The sequence below is a fragment of the Mustela nigripes genome, chromosome 9 (genome assembly GCF_022355385.1).
Source record: "Mustela nigripes isolate SB6536 chromosome 9, MUSNIG.SB6536, whole genome shotgun sequence".
In the NCBI taxonomy this organism is placed as follows: domain Eukaryota; kingdom Metazoa; phylum Chordata; class Mammalia; order Carnivora; family Mustelidae; genus Mustela; species Mustela nigripes.
In genome coordinates, this window is record NC_081565.1 from 45,179,372 (window position 1) to 45,189,087 (window position 9,716).

Sequence of the window (9,716 nt, forward strand, 5' to 3'; positions counted from 1 at the left end):
CTTTTTTGTGTAAACACACACAGTTAGAATAGATAAAATGGAAAACATCCAACATACTGTACTGGTTTGAGAATGTGGAGACAGGATTCAGTTTCAAGTCTTGCTTTGAGCTTGCTATCTGACCTTCAGTAAATCACTTAACCTCAGCTGAGTCAGTTTCTTCTCCTTAAAATGAAGAAGACACGTGTTTATTTACTAATCACCTCGTTCAGTCAGCAAGTATTTATTGAAAGCCTACTATGTGCTTTGAACTATTTTAGACACTGACAATGCAACAGTAAATGTGTATCTTACCTCCTTGTATATATGCAGACAGGATGGGTGTAAACCCCTAAGCCAGAAAGCAAATAAGAAAAACAAACAAACAAAAACAAGAGGTGCTATGAAGAGAATCCACCTGGCAACCTAATTTCTGAGAAACTGGAATTTTTCTCTTTAAGTTTTCACAGTTTTACACTAGGGAGGGAAGGTTCACTTGTTTCTAACCGTATTCACTTTCATCTAAGTTAATGCTCACCTACTCCCAGAGAAACGTTGGTATCTCACACAAGACATTTCATTCACTCACAGAAAATCTACATAACTGCTAGGGAATTGCACGAGGGAAAATTTTCTCCTCAACATGAAAGAGCAAGAAGTGATGAGCTAACCTTTGGTTTGCTTGTTTTGAACATAATATATTGCCTGAGTTTTCCAGGGTGAAGAGCTCACTCTACTTGAGCATGAACAGAAAAAGTAAATAACTAAACCCAGGAGGAGAGGCTCCTAAAAGCTGTTGCCTTCTTTCCTCACAAAGATTGATTTTAGAAAATTCAAGTTTCTCTTCCTCCCCTAAGAGCCCTCCTTAAAACTTTGCATAAGGACATCGGCCATTAGCTCACAGAATATAATTTCCACAAATTAGGGATATATGGTGTATATTTGTTGTGGAAAACAGATCAATCTACTTTCAAACCTTAACAGGCCTTGTCTACATGCAAAGAACTATTTAGAAGAATTCAAACCATCAAATGGAGGAAAGCATGTGAATAAAATAATAATATTTGATTTTGGAAATATAAGCAAATGAACAAATAGACCTCCACTACTATGTCCACAGCAAAATCAGGCCTTGCACAAAGAAGGTTCCTGCCATAGAAGGTTCCTAGCTCTCTACAAATGGACCACAGAACTAGAAAATCCCATTGCTGTCCCATAGTACGATATCTGATTCATAAAGATGAATTTACACAAGAGAAAAAGAAAGCAGTAAAATTATGGAGAAACATGAGAGAGAGAGAGAGAAATCTAACTTGAGAACCATTAATATAACAACAGCTGCCCTTTCATCTTCAAATTTCCCTTTTAGGAAAATGACTAGCATATCTATAACTAGTCCTTCCTCCAAGGTCCACACACTCATTTCTAACCATCTTTTGAATAATTCTACAGACGGAACCAAGCATATCTAAATATATTCATTTACATACCAAAATGTATTCATTTTTAGGATTCACCTTTTCATGATTGTTCAATTTGTAAAATCTACTCTCACTTTCTAAAAGTCTTCTTCATTATAGTCAAAACTGGAAACAGGTTTTCCTTTCTTTCTCTGTTACTGTTTGCTAGCATGATATCCAGTATCTAATAGGTGGAACCTCTTCTAGATATATATACAACCTTTCATCAAAAACTTCCAGACTTTTTCTCAAAATTCAAGTCAAACCAGAGTCCCACTGAGAGAACAAGGTCTCAGTCCAAGCCAGAACTCACTTATTAACAAACACAAGTTTGTCTGTTTTGGGGTTTTGTTTTTGTTTTTGTTTTTGTTTTTTTAATCTGGAAGGTAACAGTGGCTGCACCAGTTTGCATTTCAACCAAGAATGCATGAGGGTTCCTGGGCGCCTAGGTGGCTCAGTGGGTTAAGCCGCTGCCTTCGGCTCAGGTCATATCTCATGCTCCTGGGATCGAGTCCCACGTTGGGCTCTCTGCTCAACAGGGAGCCTGCTTCCTCCTCTCTCTCTGCCTACTTGTAATCTCTCTCTGTCAAATAAATAAATAAAATCTTTAAAAAAAAAAAAAAGAATGCATGAGGGTTCCTAAGCAGCGGTTGTGGAAGACAGTGTAGTGGTCCCTCAAAAAATTAAAAATAGAATTACCATATTATCCAGTCAGTAATTACACTACTCAGTATTTACCCAAAGAATATGGAAATGCTAATCCAAAGGGATATAAGCATCCCTATGTTTATCGCAACAATAACCAAACTATGGAAGCAACTGATCAATAGAGGAATGGATAAAGAAGATGTGTTATATATATTCAATGGGATATCATTCAGCCATAAAAAAGAATGAAATCTTACCATTTGCAATGACATGGATCAAAACTAAATTCCATATGAGTGAAATAAGTCAGTCAGAGAAAGACAATTACCACTTTATTTCACTCATATGGAATTTAACAAAACAAAGGAGCAAAGGAAAAATTAAACAGAGAGACAAACCATGAAAGAGACTCTTAAATACAGAGAACAAACATATGGTTGGTTACCAGAGGGAGATGGGTGAGGTATGGGTAAAACAGGTGACAGAAATTAAGAGCACACTTATCTTGATGAGCATTAAGCAATATAGGGAGTTGTTGAATCACTATATTTCACACCAGACAAGAATATAACACTGTGTGTTAACTACACTGGAATTAAAATAAATTAAATTAAAAAATAAAAAATCTAGAACTAAACACTCAGCAGCCAGGGAAAAAGTAGAAAATTCCAAATTCTAACAGAGTAACATATATCACACGACCTTGAGAGAGTCTGCTCACCTTTCTTCATCCCATTTTTCTCCTCTACAAAAAGTAATAATCTTGGTCTTATACAGTTAAAGAAATAAAAAATTAAGTCAGTGATTTAAGCCAGGGAAAGGCACAAGTACCATTTAAGCTAGTTGTGATAATTAGGGCTATGAATACAGAAAGGGGGAGCCATGAGGTACCTACAGGTATCAGCTAGTCTCATAATAAAGGTCAACAAGTTTTTGTCAAACAGAAGAGCTAAATCAGTGTTTCCCAAAGTTTGCCGCCTGGGAAACCAAGTCCCAAAGAGGTTATCTCTTAAAAGAAAATTCTGTAGTCAAGGGAACGTAGATTAAAAAGATATCTAATATTTTTGACATAAGTTTCCTGAACTTCCTTGACCATAGAACCCTTTTTGTCAAAAACTATCTAATAAAAGAAGTTTCTAGCCTAATTTAAATTAGTATTAATAATATGTGTTTAATTTCCCCAAGTCCATGAAGTATTATCTTTTTTATCTGTGCTCTCACCCCATGGAATCCATAGTTGATTCAGCCTAAAGTAAGTGGAGTTTAGGTTTTTTCCACATTATTAAATGGAGTTTTACTGTGGCATTTGTAGCACTCCTTATTTAAATCTTGCAAGAAGTGCTTTCATTTACTTTATCTCCTTTTCAATCTCTTACATATTCACCCAGACTTCCTATTTGAAACAACTTCTCAAGGACTTTTGAAGAATACTGTTTTATAACACCAGGATATTTAGAAGAAATATTTCCTTCTTCCTATGAGTTTATTTTGCTCTTCTAACATTATCTGACAGAACTTCACCTTTGCATTTGATGAAGCCTCTTTCAGGGTGTGTTGACATGTCAGTTGATGGTCTAGCAACTCTATTAAAGATCTGTAGCTGTTAAAGTGCTGCTTTTCTAAAAATGTATATACCACTTGAAAAATCAATCCAGAGCATTCTACCATTCAACCCTCACACCTAAGCAGTGATATCAATTTCACTGTCAAAAATGAAATAACTGGAAACTTGGTTGACCAGATTCTACCACTCTCCATCCCAGACCAGGATACCAAACTATTACCTCACCATCCAAAGTTGTCAGTTTTTTGCTCTACCTAGTCCTGGAGCCCTCAACTGTCTTATACTCATGCTTGTACCCTCTTCTGTTATTATTTGAAATATCAAAACAGTTTAATAATACAACTAAAGATAAATTTAAATTACCTTAATATGAAACATGCCTATTTCAGGGGCACCTGGGTGGTTAAACATCTGACTCTTGATTTCAGTTCTGGTCAGTTCTGTTCATGATCTCGAGGTCCTAGGATCCAGTTCCATGTCAGGCTCCATGCTCAGCAGGGATTCTGCTTGAGGATTTCTCTCCCTCTGCCCCTGCCCCCTGCTCATTCTCTCTCTCTCTCTCTCAAATAAACTAATAAATATTTTTATTGTCTATTTCAAGCAACATTTTTTGTGCATCTCCTCGAAATTCTGAGAAAAACTCTGGAACCAAGTACAAGGAATGGAGCTGGGGAAATGGATATTAGTTAATAATACCAGAACTAGGTTACTTACAGTAATTTTTAATTGATGTTGGTGCCTTTCTTTCTGATCCTACTTCCTGCAATTTCTCTTCACAATTACCATTCATTCATCTTTGGAGTTTTACCAGCATTTATGTTTTTTTATACTTCATATATTCGAAGAATTATATATAAATTAAAGGGAAAAATGAAGCAAACTCTTTGAATATTTACTAATTATTAACACATCTAGATCAATCCACATTTTCTAAAATCCTGATGGAAAACACTGACATTTAAGGGTATATTCTAGGGGCACCTGGATGGCTCAGTTAAGTGTCTGCCTTTGCCTCAGGTCATGATTCCAGAGTCCTGAGATCAAGCCCCACTTCCGGGTCTTTGCTCAACAGGATGTCTGCTTCTCCTTCTGCCCACTGCCCACTAGCTCATTCTTGCCCTGTCCCCCCTCACTTTCTCTCTCTCTCTGAAATAAAAATCTTTTTAAAAATTTTTTTAAATTCAAAAAGAAATTTTTAAAGGATGAATTCTATAAAATAGTTTTGAGGTTGGGGTGCCTGAGTGTCTCAGCCCTTAACTGTCTACTTTTGGCTCAGGTCATGATCCCAGGATCCGGGATCGAGCCCCGCCTCAGGGTCCCTGCTCAGCGGGAAGCCTGCTTCTCCCTCTCCCACTCCCCTTGCTTGTATTCCCTCTCTTGCTATCTCTCTCTGTGTCAAATAAATAAATAAAATCTTAAAAAATATATATATGTGTGTGTGTATAAATATATATGTATATATATATTTTTTTTTAATAAAAAAAAGTAGTTCTGAGGTCAAATGACTTGGGGGTGCTCAAAAGAGTTTAGAAACACTGGTTTAAATGAAGCCTGGTTTAAACAAGTCCGTACTATCTTAGGACTTCTCAGATTATTCAATATACAGTATATTCAGAATACAAAATCTGGTCTTGAAATTGTTCCAGTTAGTATACTCACATACAAAAATCACCCCAAAATTTCATAGCATAAAACAAGCATTTTTATTATGCTCAGAAACCGTGAGTCAAAAATCAGAGTACAGCTTGTTTCTGCTTTTTGATATTTTGGGCCTCAGCTGTGAGTGATTGAAATAGCCAGAGCTAGGACAGCTAAGGCCAGAAATGCGCTTTCAAGGTGGTGCCTTCACACACACATGCAACACCGTGGAATGGATGGCTGCAAAGCTGGCTTCAGGTGAAGTGATTAGCTGAGCACAGGTATGCATGGCCTCTCTTAGCCTGGGCCCTCAGCATAGTAAGGCTTCCCATGTGGCATCTGATTGTTCCGGCAAACATGTCAGAACACCCATGCCTTTTATGATCTAGCAAGCCACAGAGTAACACTTCTGCCACACTTTCTTGGTTTTAGGAGTCACTGGCCCACCCAGGTACAAGAGGAGTGGGCAGAGACCCCATATCTCAAAGGGAGAACTGCCAAAAAAATTAATTTAAACTGTCACAGAAAGACTGTACAAAAAGTTTCTAACATCTTTTTCCACCAAAAACCCCTCTAGACTTCATCTCTCAGATCCTCATGAGATAAAGTGAATTGGCATAATAAGATGGTTTGGGGCAACTCAGAATATAAACTTAAAGAATGACATAGCTTAAGAGCTGGAGCTTGAAAGAAAATGGAGAGTGAGTACTGGTGTGAGTACCTTCATTTTCGCAGAAAAGAGAAAAATAAGCAAATACAAAATGTGAGATTTGGTTGAAAAACTAAGAAGGGGTCTTATCATTTGTGAGGTCCGATCAAATTTCCATCTATTATTGACATTATTCAGACCGGTTACCTAAATATATTAGTAAAAAGCACATGTTGTAGCAGATCAGCAATTCATATCTAGGTGTCATGGACCAATCTTCCTGAGATATGAATGAATTAACTTTTCAAGTGGGTATTTGCATCTGTGTCTTCCTTCTGTATTAGTCTATCATCCATTCATGCAGTCATTTAACAAGTAAGTCTTGAGTACTTTCCATGTGTCTGTCCTGCACTGGTTGCTGAAAACACATCGATAAATGGTATTTGTTGGTTCCTGCTCTTAGACAACACAGTCTAAAGCAATGTCCTCACCTTCACTTGTTCAACTTCTTTTTTTAGGCAGTTGCTATCACAGTAGAAGCTTAAAATCTACATACGTTAATTAAATGTGGGCTCAATGATTAGACAAACAAACAAAAAACCCACAAAACAGTGTTTTAATAAGTCATGGAATGAATGGTATAGATGATAAGTAAGTTCCAAGTAAAAAGGGATCACTATGGAACTGTGCAAACTAAGATTTCATGGAAGTGCTTTAGAGATGTATCCACTAATAAAAGATAACTAAAACCAAATACTGAGATTATTTGTACCAATTTACATTTTCAAAGGTATGTGACAATTAAGAATTGTGTCATGTAGGGGCATCTGGGTGGCTCAGTGGTTTAGGCCTCTGCCTTTGGCTCAGGTCATGGTCTCGGGGTCCTGGGATCAAGCCCCTCATCAGGCTCTCTGCTAGGCAGGGAATCTGCTGAAGCCTACTTCCTCTCTTTGCCTGCCTTTCTGCCTACTTGTGATCTCTTTCTCTCTCTCCCTGTCAAATAAAATCAAATAACTAAAATCTTAAAAAAAAAATGTATGGGCGCCTGGGTGGCTCAGTGGGTTAAGCCGCTGCCTTTGGCTCAGGTCATGATCTCAGGGTCCTGGGATCGAGTCCCGCATCGGGCTCTCTGGTCGGCAGGGAGCCTGCTTCCTCCTCCTCTCTCTCTGCCTGCCTCTCTGCCTGCTTGTGATCTGTCAAATAAATAAATAAAATCTTAAAAAAAAAATGTGTCATGTAACACATAAAGTATGGGAAAAGGTATGGGCTTTTTTAACTTACTTAAAATTAAACTGTATTTAGCTCCCAGTCTCCACTGATGAAGTGAAAAGACCAACATTGGTAATTGCTTCACTGCATTCCACTCCCCTGTGTGCCTTTTTCTCCCTCCTCCCTCCCTCAGTCCTCCCCAACCCCATTCTTCTCACTCATTAATTCATTTTATATTGTACCAAGACATCAGAACTTACAAAGTCCAGGAAAAACAGAGCAAATTTTCAATCAGGGAGTCATTCATAGCCATTGCTAGAAACAGTCACTGTCCTTGTTAACAGAGTTCACCCAGAGGTGGCTGCTACTGGCTCCATTCCGTGTTGTCCAATTCTCTCTATGGACTTTCTCGTCTGTCAGGTCAATATTGGGGCTTATTGCCCAGGCTTTGGGGTCACTTCCATATTAAAAAAAGCTTGTGTAAACTTTTCCCCAGCGTAAAGAGAACTAGAACACAAAAACACTAAGCACTGGCTGAACTTTCAGCCAGAAAATGTGTAAAATTATTTTTTTCATTCTGTTGTTGATAAATCTATTCCAGCAAAAAGCCCAAGAACAAGGTATAAAATTATTAATATATCGCTCTGCTATCAGTGATAACTGCACTTTTTCTTACATCTAAAGGTCATCAACTTGCAGAAAAGAGCTACTCTGTTAAAAGGGGAGATCAAAGCACACAAATCTTGAACACCTATTAGCTGCACAAATGTGAGACAAAATATGTAGATAGCTCTGGTAATAAGAAAATGAAAAGGCATTTCTGTTTAGTTATACATCTAACATATGTAATATCAATCACTTTGCTCTAACTATGCTGTCATTTTTTGAACTATTTGGTGTCCATTGTAATTTATCCAATCATAATAAATTCATTTTACTTTGGAGATTATAGCCTAGATATCATCATCCAATTTGTATATTTTTTAGGATCAATTGCTTACCAATATTGTGAATTTTTTTTCCTACTTTGAAAACTCCGTTGAAAGAATAGTTTTTCATAATTTACAGAAGCCCATAGCAGTAATCCTGGGGGTTTTTCCCTTTGCCTTTTTGAAGGACACACTTTTAATGTGGCATCTATCTCAGTATCAGAGATTTCCATTGTTATCAACATGTTGCTTCAATCTATCTTTAATCTGTGCCACCAACTGAGGAATATTAACCATATTTTACATTTCAGTAGTCAATCTGCCTTTTCTATTTCCTTGGTGAATAAAATACTTCGGTGTAATTCTTGACTGATCATATTACCAAATGGCATTGGTATTGGTATAAAAATAATATTATTTAAATATGATTTCTCAGATGAGAGCGTCATTTTACAGGAAGTTAAAATCACTCCCATCAGGGATATAACAAAGTTAAGTGTTTTACCCAGCACACTGAGCCATTAAGATAATCAAAAACTTTTTTCCTACTTTCCAATCTTTATGCCCACCTTCATCCCCGCTCCTCGCTCAGCAGTCTGTCTCCATGAATAGACTCTGCACATTTAACTACATCTACCAAAACAAGCTCCACAGCCCCAGAGATTTGTGGAACATTATTGCTCAAAAATTCTTGGGAGGTTTGGAAACTTGGTTGCAAATTGGAATCACCTAGGGAGCTTTAAAAAATGCCTGTTGCCTGGGTCACGCCCCAGAGATTCTAATTTAATTGGTAGAAAGTGAGGCCTAAGCATCAGGATTTTTAAAAGCTCCCCAGGTGATTCTAACACGCAGACGAAATTGAGAACCACCATTCTAAACCTTTGTTTTACAGATAAAACAATTAACCCTATCAGTGACACATGCAAATTTAATGCTAGCACTAAAGCTAAAACTTGAGTCTTCAGAGTTCCAGTTAATAACTCATTTCAGTAACCCAAGTGTTTTCAAATGTGTTTCCCCGTGCCCGGGGCTCCTTGTAGCTACTACAGTAGGGCCCACAGATATAAAGGGGATAAAAGTCAGAGGTCTAGACCCACGGTAACCTCAACAAGAGCAGCTCTGATTTTTTTTTTTTTTTTTTTTTTAATATACAGGGCTTGATTTGCAAGATTTTTCAGAGTAAAAAGGAGTTTTAAACAATTGCAAATAGTCCATATATAAGTAGGAGATATCCTTCTAAGGAAAAAAATAAAAGAGAGAGAAGAGAGAGAGAGAAAAAGCAAGTCCAGGGAAGGGAAGGGGAGAAAAAAGGAGGCTCACTTCAGCAGTACGTATACTAAAATTGAAATGATACGGAGACGATTAGCATGGTCCCTACATATAAATAATACAAATACATTAAGTTTTCCATTAAAAAGGAAAAAGAAAGAAAATTATGGCTTTTTTTTTTTTTTTAATTATGGCTTCTTAAGGATGGCCAGGGCTAGTGGACAAAATTGTATATGTCAAAATATAAATCTGAGGATTTTTTCTGTTTCAATCTGAGACGAAGTTTTTGAGGCCGGAAACTAACTGCTTTTGACATCCCAATGTATACTTTACAATTCTCCAGGATGGCTGTGTTCCTTCCAAGGTGTGAG

General features: G+C 37.3%; 1 pseudogene; it reads left to right on the forward strand.

Moving 5' to 3' along the window:
- The first annotated feature begins 9,390 nt into the window (after nucleotides 1-9,390).
- On the forward strand, nucleotides 9,391-9,484 carry LOC132025254 (U6 spliceosomal RNA; annotated as a pseudogene).
- The last annotated feature ends 232 nt before the right edge of the window (nucleotides 9,485-9,716 follow it).